The 9,776-nt window shown below is 43.3% G+C and overlaps 1 long non-coding RNA gene across 1 annotated transcript; it reads right to left on the bottom strand.

The window, feature by feature from the left end:
* Nucleotides 1-395: 395 nt before the first annotated feature.
* On the bottom strand, nucleotides 396-9,573 carry LOC117244324. Its single transcript, XR_004497187.1, has 3 exons — nucleotides 9,298-9,573; nucleotides 2,037-2,235; nucleotides 396-571 (listed from the first exon to the last, which is right to left on the bottom strand). It is a non-coding gene; the product is annotated as an uncharacterized LOC117244324 (long non-coding RNA).
* Between the last annotated feature and the right edge of the window lie 203 nt (nucleotides 9,574-9,776).

Raw genomic sequence — 9,776 nt, 5'->3', positions numbered from 1 at the left:
CAAAAAATCTTCGTAATTATGAGTTTTAGCAGTTTACCTAACTGTGCACAACATTCCATGGGATTTAGTTGCAAGCCAGATAGTTCATACTAAACTTCAAGTATTTAAAGACAGCCTGTCATTTTAGGGAGCTTCTCCTCTCCACCTGAATGACTGCAGCCCCTGCAGCCTGTTTCCAGTGACAGAGCGAAGAACATCACCACTTCTGCATGATATTACCCATATCTCTTAAGAGCTACTCCCCATCGTTTTATCCTGTGCCCTGTAAAGATTCCAACATATTCCAATGTAAAAGGTGACTTTTATGCTAGAAGAAAATTTGCTTCTAGCCCAGGGGTAAATTTATTGCATCATTTAATCTGCAACCTCCCCTTGAATACAGGAACCTACCTTTTTGTCCATTTGTCTCTTGGGCACTTAGTTAATGAAGGAGAAGGATTTTGCTGATTGTATTGGCTGAATTTTTTGTCTTTTTAAAATGTTGTCCAAGCAAAAAAATGAATTCTCATCAATCCAGGTAGATGGGAAGAAATATACTACTGCCTGTGATAATAATTCTTCTTGTTTTGTCCTGCATGGTATTTAAAAGAAGCCAGGTTTTTGTATGTCAATATTACTGCTAAGAAGCACCTGTAATTATGATTACTTTTTAAGGAACTATTCTTTAAAAATTTATATCTTTTCCAAAGAAATAATTAAATTTGATGGTGCATGGGTAGTCTTGTTTTTAAAAGATTCCCTCTAATGGGTCACTTTTATATCAGAAATTTGTAAAAGTACTTTTCCTTCCCTGTATTAACAAAAAAACAAGTAGAAGGAATGGGGTTTGCTAGCTGTCACACCTAGTAACTCCACAAAGGACACCTGAAATGCCTCAAGTGTGCTGTCATGAGGAGGCTTTTGGAGTTTCCACCCGACCAAGCCCTTCAGCTTGGGACATGTGGTTCATCATTCTCAGAAACAATCTGTAAGAATTTGTCACCTAAGTTCAGTGAATATGCCCAGGTCTGCATCTGCTCCTTTGAACAGGCAAAGGACAGAACAGGTCTAAGGATGAGAAGGTGTGAAAACGATACTAAAGTGAGAGAAGGTGACCTCATAGAAAAAAATGAGAGTAGAAGAGCCTAAAACCAAAAGCAGGAGCAGAGCATGGAGAAAAAGGCTGCAAGGCAGAAGTTGGAGAGGTTGAGGTGAGAACTGAAGAGGTTTTTAATCAGTCCTCTCTCACACTTGTTTCAGAATTTGGCAATGAAGAGACCTCTCTTGAGCCTCAACATGCCTCTGCTATCTAGTTAACAGCTACAAAGCCCAATAGGGAAAAACATTTTTTCTCATTCCCCTCATATTCTGCCTTTAAACACTGCTTTCTGAAACCTTAATTTGAATTTAATTTTGTTTTTCAATGTAATAAAAAAATCCCTATTGTAGCAGGATTAAAAGACAATCAAATTTGAGTGCTGAGCAAAGTACAGAGGAGGGCAAATAATCAACAGAGTTGACAACCTAGAAGTCCTGGTCCCCTTACAGAATAACTGCTGTGTGGATATAAAATTTTCATCCTATCAGTTACACACAGGCTTTTATTTTGCTTTTTTTTTTTTTTATGAACATCTTAAACATCAATTATTCATGGAACGTGGGGGAAAAAAAATCATAATAGATGCTCTCTTTTTCAGGGCAAATTTTGAGAGAAAAGTAGTGCTCTAAGAGGCAAAATATTCAAACAAAAGCACTGATTTTATCTCTGTTATTGATATGAGCTTTTAAATGGCATATGATACAACCAGATTGGTTCAGTAAGAAAACAGGTTTAGAATTGGATGGTAGCTGAGATTTTTCTGTTGTTTTTTATGGCTAAGGATAGCCAGATGGATAAGGATTTTATTATAGGTATTGGCAACTTAATGCTGCTGAAAGCCTGACACATGACGCATTGACTCAAAGTTGGAACATTAGATTTTCATCAACATTAAATTCAAGCAAATTTTTCTGAAACTGCAGCCTGGATGTGCCACCATGGTTTGCATATTACCTACCTCAAATGAAGAAAACCCACAAACATTGGTAATTATTCCTTCTGAAGTGAAAAAGGCGAGCGAAGAGCATTCTCCCCAGGGGAAGAGCCAGAATTCTTGAAAACTCGTGCATGCAAGCACGCATGCTGAGCTCAGCTCCCCTGCACACCCTGTCGCAGCCAGGTCACAGAGCACACTGCTCTCTTCACCATCAAGCAGCCTGAAAAACAAGGTTTCACCATCAGCCTTCTGCTGCCTTCCAGTCCAGTCCCCAGACCAGGAAGAAGCACTCCAGTAATCCCCAAACCTTGCACTGCAGATGAACCTCTAACACACATGTAATTTGTTGACAGTACATGCATGTATTCATCAGTTAAACCCTTCATTTCCTAACTCAGGTATGAAAACATTGTTGGCTTGCAATGCATGAACCAAAGTGATAGTGCTGGACATGAAAAGTCTCCAAAGGAGCCTCCCATGGGTGACATTTATCTATGTATCTTCATTTGCAGCATAGACAAAGGAGTCATTTACATTCCTGAACGATCTTGTCTCAGCAGTTTCCCTTCTGAGATGGTAAATGGAAAGAGGTAGCTGATCTGTGGCCTTCCAAAAACTTCATAAGCATGGCCAGGTACCTGCCTGGGAAATCTGGCTGCATAATATCGGATATACCAAAATGAGCATGAGGAAAAAAATACCATAAACAGAGTAGGATTAGCAAAGAAAGAATTCTGGCCACTAAGAGAACAGAGTAACTTGATCAGCAAACTTTGCACACTATGACATGTCACTGTTAACACAAAGGATAAAAAACTTCACCATTCATATCACTCAAGCTGCAGTGATTAAACATCTCCCTGGGGTTTCTCCTCTCATCACAACAAGAATTCTTCCTAAATTTGGCCCCCATCTCTTAGCCAGAGTCACATCAGACCTTCTCCAGTAACACAGACTTCAACTGCACAATAGTGAGCACCGGCTATTATCTGAGTCCCTAAAGAAAGTCCACCTGAGCTGAGCCAACTGCAGCAGTCAGCTCAGAAAAATGACCAGGAGGCTGCTGTGCTTGAGGTACAGCAGACAAGGTCGACATTTTCCTGACTAATAATGGATTTGGGACAGGAGGCATTAGAAATGAGGTAGGTTTTGGACGCCGCTTCCACCAAACCCAGGACCTGCTTGGCTTGTGGTATTCCCAGCACTCAGCAGCCCAGCTGGAAGCCATAAGCACCACTGGCTCAGACTTGTGACATCACTGTGGCACCAAGCACATTTGTCACAGAGTAAGACAGCACAAATACAGCCTGTTAGCCAAGGGGGCTTATGGAACAGCCAAAGTGCTGGCTGCAGGTTCAGCTCTTCTGCAGGTTAAGCTTTTCTGCAGGTTAAGCTTTCTTGTTTTGTTGGAGTGGCCACATTTTTCAGCCACAAAGAGTTTATTTTAAAAGAAGAGTCACTGTCATTATCATTGGTTACACTTGCATGTCAGAACACCTAGAAATTAATTTTTGAAATGCATGTAATTCCTTACAGCTCTTCATTGGTTTTCTAAAGGGCCTGAGGTTTCTGGCTGTAAATTTTACTCACCAGTAACTCAACCCTCTTGTGAAACGTGCAGAAATTGCAGAAAGCAGTTTGGGAAAGGAAGGCACGTATTTAACCTCAGCAAGACCAGCCCCTGGGAATAACACTGTTCTGTACCACAGCACGGGCAGTCTTGTGAAAGAGAAATGAATCAGGCACGTACCCTGCCCCATAGCCTCATGGAAGCTGTACTGAACCAGTGGCTGAGGGGCCAGCTTTTCACCTTATTATACCTTTGGGGAAGAGAAATTACTATACTTGAGGCATTTTGCAGTGTGCTAAGAGGTTTCACAATCCCTGGGCAGACAGAGATGGTGAAAGAGCCTAGACCTGTCAAGTTAAAGGAGTAAATCATTCTCTGCTCACGTGTCCCTGGCAGCCACCACCCACTGGCCTGCCCTTGGGCTGCCTTTCCCTGTGCCAAGAGAGAGCAGTGCTGCCCATGCAAGAAAGGGGGATTTATCTGGGGGGAAGAGAAAAATGCTGTAGCCCAGGTATTAGATCTGAGGCAGAAAGGCCAAACCTAAGCCTAGAGTTCTGCTGCAGCCCTGCAGACACCAACGCAACCCATGGGAGAAAACCGTACCCTACCTGACACACAGGCTGTGGCTGGCTCTGCAGATGAGCTGGATTAGAAGACACCCATCTCTGGATTTCAGAGCCTGAGGGCTCACATTCTGCTCATGACCTCAAGTGAGAAATGCACAGAGAATTAGTCTTAAAGCTCTACTTAAGTCTACTTTATGTTGACCAGATAGAAGTCAGCTGCTCGGCAAAACAGACTTCCGCCAAGTTCTTTATGCCGTATCTGAGATGGCATAGTGTCAGACCTATGCTAAAAATTGCTTTTAATTCAAAGTCATAGTGTTTCAAAGTTCATCAGTGTAGCTGGTCTACAGGTAGTTTAAATTGAATTTTTACTGCACCAGAAAGCATTGGGTGCCAGCAGAAATGAAAGGCAGAAGGCAACTCCATTCCTTCTGCTGGTTAAAAGACTCAGTTTTAACAGATTCCAGTTCCCATGGGTGAGGGAAGCTAGCTGCAAAGTAAATCACATAAACTAAAGGTTTGCTACATATCATGTGTAACTGAAGTAACACACTGCTAAAAGTATAAACAGTCACAAGCCCCCAACTGCAGAAACATGTGACCAAAATAACCGAGAACAAGTCACACTGAAGTAGAAGTTTGAAAAACAAATTTGGGGTTGATATCATTACTGTAATTTTTTTCTAAATCAACGAGATGACCGAGTACCAGTGGCACTCCAATGTGCCAAACACAGCACAGCTCAAGTGGTTACTACTACTTTAGTGTTCCCTACTGACTTTTTTTTTACAGGATAACTAGTGTGAAATCTCAATCTCATGAGAGCAGAAAAAAAGCTTTGAAGGAGGAAGACAGCATTTTCTTGCTCTCTGTTGGTGGCACAGTCACATTTCCATGCACAAGACAGCAGTTTAAAAAGACATGTGGACTCTTGTCTTCTACCCAGTCATGATCATTAGGGTCTGATTTAAGACGTCTGAACTCCTGGGTGTACTCAGCTATTAAGGCACAATTTGACCTTGATTTCCAAGCAGTCGTTGCTCTAAGCCTCTGCATTCTTCTTTGAATTGTTCCACCTCTTTATAGATTTTTCCAACTGACCCTTTTGATCCTATTTGAGGAAGCTGTGTGGGGGCAGTTCATTGCATGAAGGAATACTAGGTCTGAAGAACAACAGCTGTAGCTGCAGCAGAAGTTAGAAAAACTTCTATATGGCAGTGTTTTCCTTTTAATTCCTATGGAATTGCCTTCTGAGTGCAAAATATGCTTAGCAGTTCATCTTAATTCTCTGATGACTTTGCCTTTCCCCAGCCAGCAGGACAGCGATTTTGCAGCTGCTGCTACTGCACCTCATTTATCAGCAGCTTCCCTCGCTGGTGCTGGGAGCACTGACAATTGTGCTCATAATTCACACAGAACAGGGACTCCACTCTGGAAGGAAACAAGAGCTACACAATGCCCTTCTGCAGCTTTCACAGCTGTGAGAGATACTTGGATGAAGTGGTTCCTGCTCCTGCTGGTGCCCACTGCCAGCCCCATATCCCTGACGATGCTCTGTAATGGCCAGGGAGCAGAGTGAAAATAATGGAAACAGAACGAATATATTCTGCAATTTTCCAGGACTTACTCCTCTTCTTAGCATGGTATTAAGGTCAGAAATAATGACAGCTACCCTCACAGGATGATTCTGTGGTGAGGAAGAGAGAAATTAGGATATATTTCCATAGGTTACCTTAGACAATCTGGCAGAATAACAATCAGATCTGATAAAAGCATCATGAACAGCAAATAGAGTTTGCAAAGCTGAGCTATTTGATGCCAATCTAGAGCTAGGCAAGCAATCTGAAACCAGCTTTTACACTAACTGCAGCTGGGGAAATGGAGCAGGATTGGCACCGGTCCCACAAAACACGTTTTGGTATTATAGCCAGCTGTAGCTCTGGTACTTCACCAGCCCTTCAGGGGGCAGTTTTCCTGTTACAGCTACTCTGGAGTAATGGGGAGCCCACGCTGGAAGGGACAGTCGTGCTTCTCATCCTGGCAATGGATCCTCAAGGCGTTACAGTAGCAACTCTCATCTGACCCCTACTGCAAGCAGGTGGGTAAGGGTGTATTTCCACCAGGAAACACAAGGGATCACCGGCAGACTGGCTTAGTTAAGGTGAATCTCACTGCCCCAGATTCTGGTTTCATCACTGCTTTTAGCAGACTTCAGTGAAAGGGGCACACCTGTTGTCCTCTTCCCTGCTGCAGCCCCTTCCCTTGTGCTGGCAGGAGCACCTGCACTGGGTGAGAGCCGAGTGATCCAACCTCATCCTCATCATGAGCACAAAGATCAAATACTGTTTATTGGCTGGGAGAGGCTCTGAGCAACCTGATCTAGCTGAAGATATCTCTGCCATTGCAGGCAGGGGTTGAACTACAGGACCTTTTATAGGCCCTTCCAACCCAAACTATTCTGGGATTCTATAAATACTATTCCTATAGCAGGCACTCAGCCTTCTCTTTCTCTTGCTGTCAAACATTGCATTTCTTCCCCTTGACATGGGGGAAAGATTCAGGCTCCAGCTGGGCTTGGCATTTACTATCCTTCAAAAACTGCTGGTGCTTCTCAGGCATTCACTTTTACAAATGACATTACTTAATCTCAAGCAGCAGGAAGAAATCATTTAATGGCCTTTGTTTTGAGACAGTTTGCACGCTTGTCTAATTATCCAAAAGGCACCTTATCCCCAGGGGGATTCACCATCTCCAGCTACCCAGCAGCTGGCCAAAGTCAGCCATCTCCCCAGCAGCAACAGCCAGGATTGCCATGGCAATTTATCCCCTTAGAGAATGACAGTCACATCTTGTCCGGTCATGGTTGCTTTTCATCTTTGGTTTCCCACCACATGGATTAAAACAAGCAGCACCAAGACTGAATCAGGAACTCAGACAGTGGTACAGAGTCAAATGGCATTTATGACCCATATTTTTACTTTTTTGCTCATTTTTATATTGCCTCCTATCCTTTCACATAGTTTAAAGCCATAACACTGGCTGCAGTATTTAAGCCCATATGCCTAATGCCAAGAAAAAAATGCATAATATCACTGTTCTCGTTATTAAAATGGAAAGATATCAACATGCTGCATTGCCACAGCACAGCATCATCACAGATACCTGCAGGCCCATGTGTAAAAACTAGCTGTTTCTGTGAAGCACTAAGTTAACATCTTGTACGATCCACATGCTCGCCTGTAACACCTTCCCACTGCCTCAAACAAGAAACTCACTCAGGGACTTTGATCTCTTGCTTCTGCCTTTATTTTTCTGAAAACTAGCACTTCCCTTTGGTGATTACTGACTCCTGTTATGTCTCCTTAAGTGTTGCTCAGCTGCTTGTCATGAGTTCCTTTTTCCCACATAAGTCATACATCTACAGCAAAAAATAAAGATGCATAACAGCAAAGAAGCAGGTGCTCACAAAAGCAAAATACATTTATTTGGCAGCATCCATGTGGCAGATACTTTAGCTAAACCAGCCTTATAGGCAGAATTGTAATTGTCCACAATATATAAGAATGAGCACATATTTCTCTCTTTTTAAATTTCACAAAATATATGTCTGCATGCCGGATACGATGTCTCTGACTCTTTAAAGCAATTCCCAGGAAGGGAAAAGGGAGGTGTATGCATCCCCCCCAGCCCAGCTTGGCCAGTAGGCCTGTTTGATGATGAAGTCATTATCTGAGGACTCAGAAGATGAGGCACTAACCTTTGACACAGTATCCCTGCAGTACCTTTGGCCAATCTCCCCATCTTTCTGTAATGAACAGGGGTAATTACCAGAATGCTGAGAAAACAAGCAGGAGCTGATTTTACGATGAGCCACAGACACAGGGTGAAAATTCCCAACTTGCCACCAGTCAAGCTTAGTCAAGAATTAGGAATGGTTAATCAGCGTGGTTAACCCAGCACGGCACCGAGACGAAGTTGTGTTACAGAGTGAGTAGAAACAGGTTTAGCAAATCCAGAGATGATCTCACTACTGCTGCAAAGCACTGTGCTACACTGACAAGCTGTGCTATCAGGATGCTCTGTGCTACACATCACCACAGAGTATGTAAAGCTGCGTTCAACTTGAGCAACTCCAGCACTCTGTAAAGTTCTCATTTCAACCTCGGCTACAATGCGACCCAGCTCTGTGTCACGGCTGGAAGAAGGGCAGCACTTTGTGTGCACTTTGGCAGCCAACCATCATCAAACTATTGGAACTGTCACACGGCAAAGGGCAGGCTGGTGCTGCAGTGACTTCACCCCAGACCATTAACATCTTTGTTCTTTTCAGCACAGTCCCCAATTGTTAAGGAAATAATGGCACTTAGCAGCACTCAGCAACACGCAGCGAGATGAACTGCAGGTGCAGGTTGCTGCCTGGGTTCAGTGGGACAACAATTCCGAGGGAGATCTTCAAGAGCTTTGCCTCCTGGGTGGGACCATTCAGCTCTTAGCCCTCCAACTAGACCAAGATCTAAAATCTCAGCCCTAATCGCAAAGCCCATACCAACTTTTTTTAGGGCTGGCAGAGCAGTTGCTGGCCACAAAAATAGACAAGCCAAAAAAGCTTTGTATATTTAGAAGAAAAGAGAGAATACTAATTTGAAGTGAAACAAGGCAGGGTGGAGGAAAGCCAGCTTCCCTTTAAAGTTTAGCATGATCTCAGGGATGAACTAGTTAGATTGGGTCCTTTGCAGCAATATACTCTAAACATCACAAGGCTCAGGACAGGAAGCCTTGTGAAGACAAGAACAGCATTCTTTAATTACCAGTCTGCCCATATATCAAGAGCATCAGCACTTGCACTTGGGAAGCAACCAGAGCTTATTTAATTCAAACCTATAATAACGTGCTGCTACTCCTGCAGCCACTCCCAGCAGCCAACAAATTACCTGCAAGACTCAGAATTTATTTAGCAACATTACAAATGGGCTTTGCATCTTTTGCTTGTGGTGTTTACCCACTCCTGAGCAACAGGAGAGACTGCTGCATTCTTGTGGGAAGAAAATAGCACACGGCAAACCAGAGGCAGCTGTCCATCTTTGGGGTGCAGCCATGGCTCGGTGTAACACAAATGGTTTAAATACCAGAGGCCTGACAAACTCACCTGGAATACTGGTGGCTATGTCCCAGCTGTACTGGCACTGCTCAGTCCATGGCTTTGGCAACAGCAGTAGGTCGGCATCCAGAGGACCCTGCTCAACAAGCCTTGGGGTTCAGCCACCCTTTCCACGTTAGGGACATCAGACTATGACAGGAGACTGCCAGAAGTGTAATTGCAGTAACAAAAGGGCAAAGGAAAAAAGTTAGGTTTCTCTCAGAGCTAATTCCATTTTTGTTTTATTTCCCCCCCAGCAACTGCACTATGGCTGCAGTGTCCTTATATGAGTCAGTCCCTTAAAGAGGGCAGGAGGTGGGATGGTTTGGAAATGTGATTTTTAATTTCACATTGCTTTCAGAGCAATTGTGTTTCAAGGTCAAAAAAGTTCCATTTGTACACAAGGACATAACTAGTTCAACAAACTACATTCCCCAATATTTATCAAAGCTAAAGCGAACAGTTTTAGATTTGACCATTTTGAGGTT

Source organism: Parus major, chromosome 4, assembly GCF_001522545.3.
Source record: "Parus major isolate Abel chromosome 4, Parus_major1.1, whole genome shotgun sequence".
NCBI classification, from domain to species: domain Eukaryota; kingdom Metazoa; phylum Chordata; class Aves; order Passeriformes; family Paridae; genus Parus; species Parus major.
The sequence above is the reverse complement of the archived record's forward strand: the minus strand, read 5'-3'. Positions and strand labels throughout refer to the sequence as shown.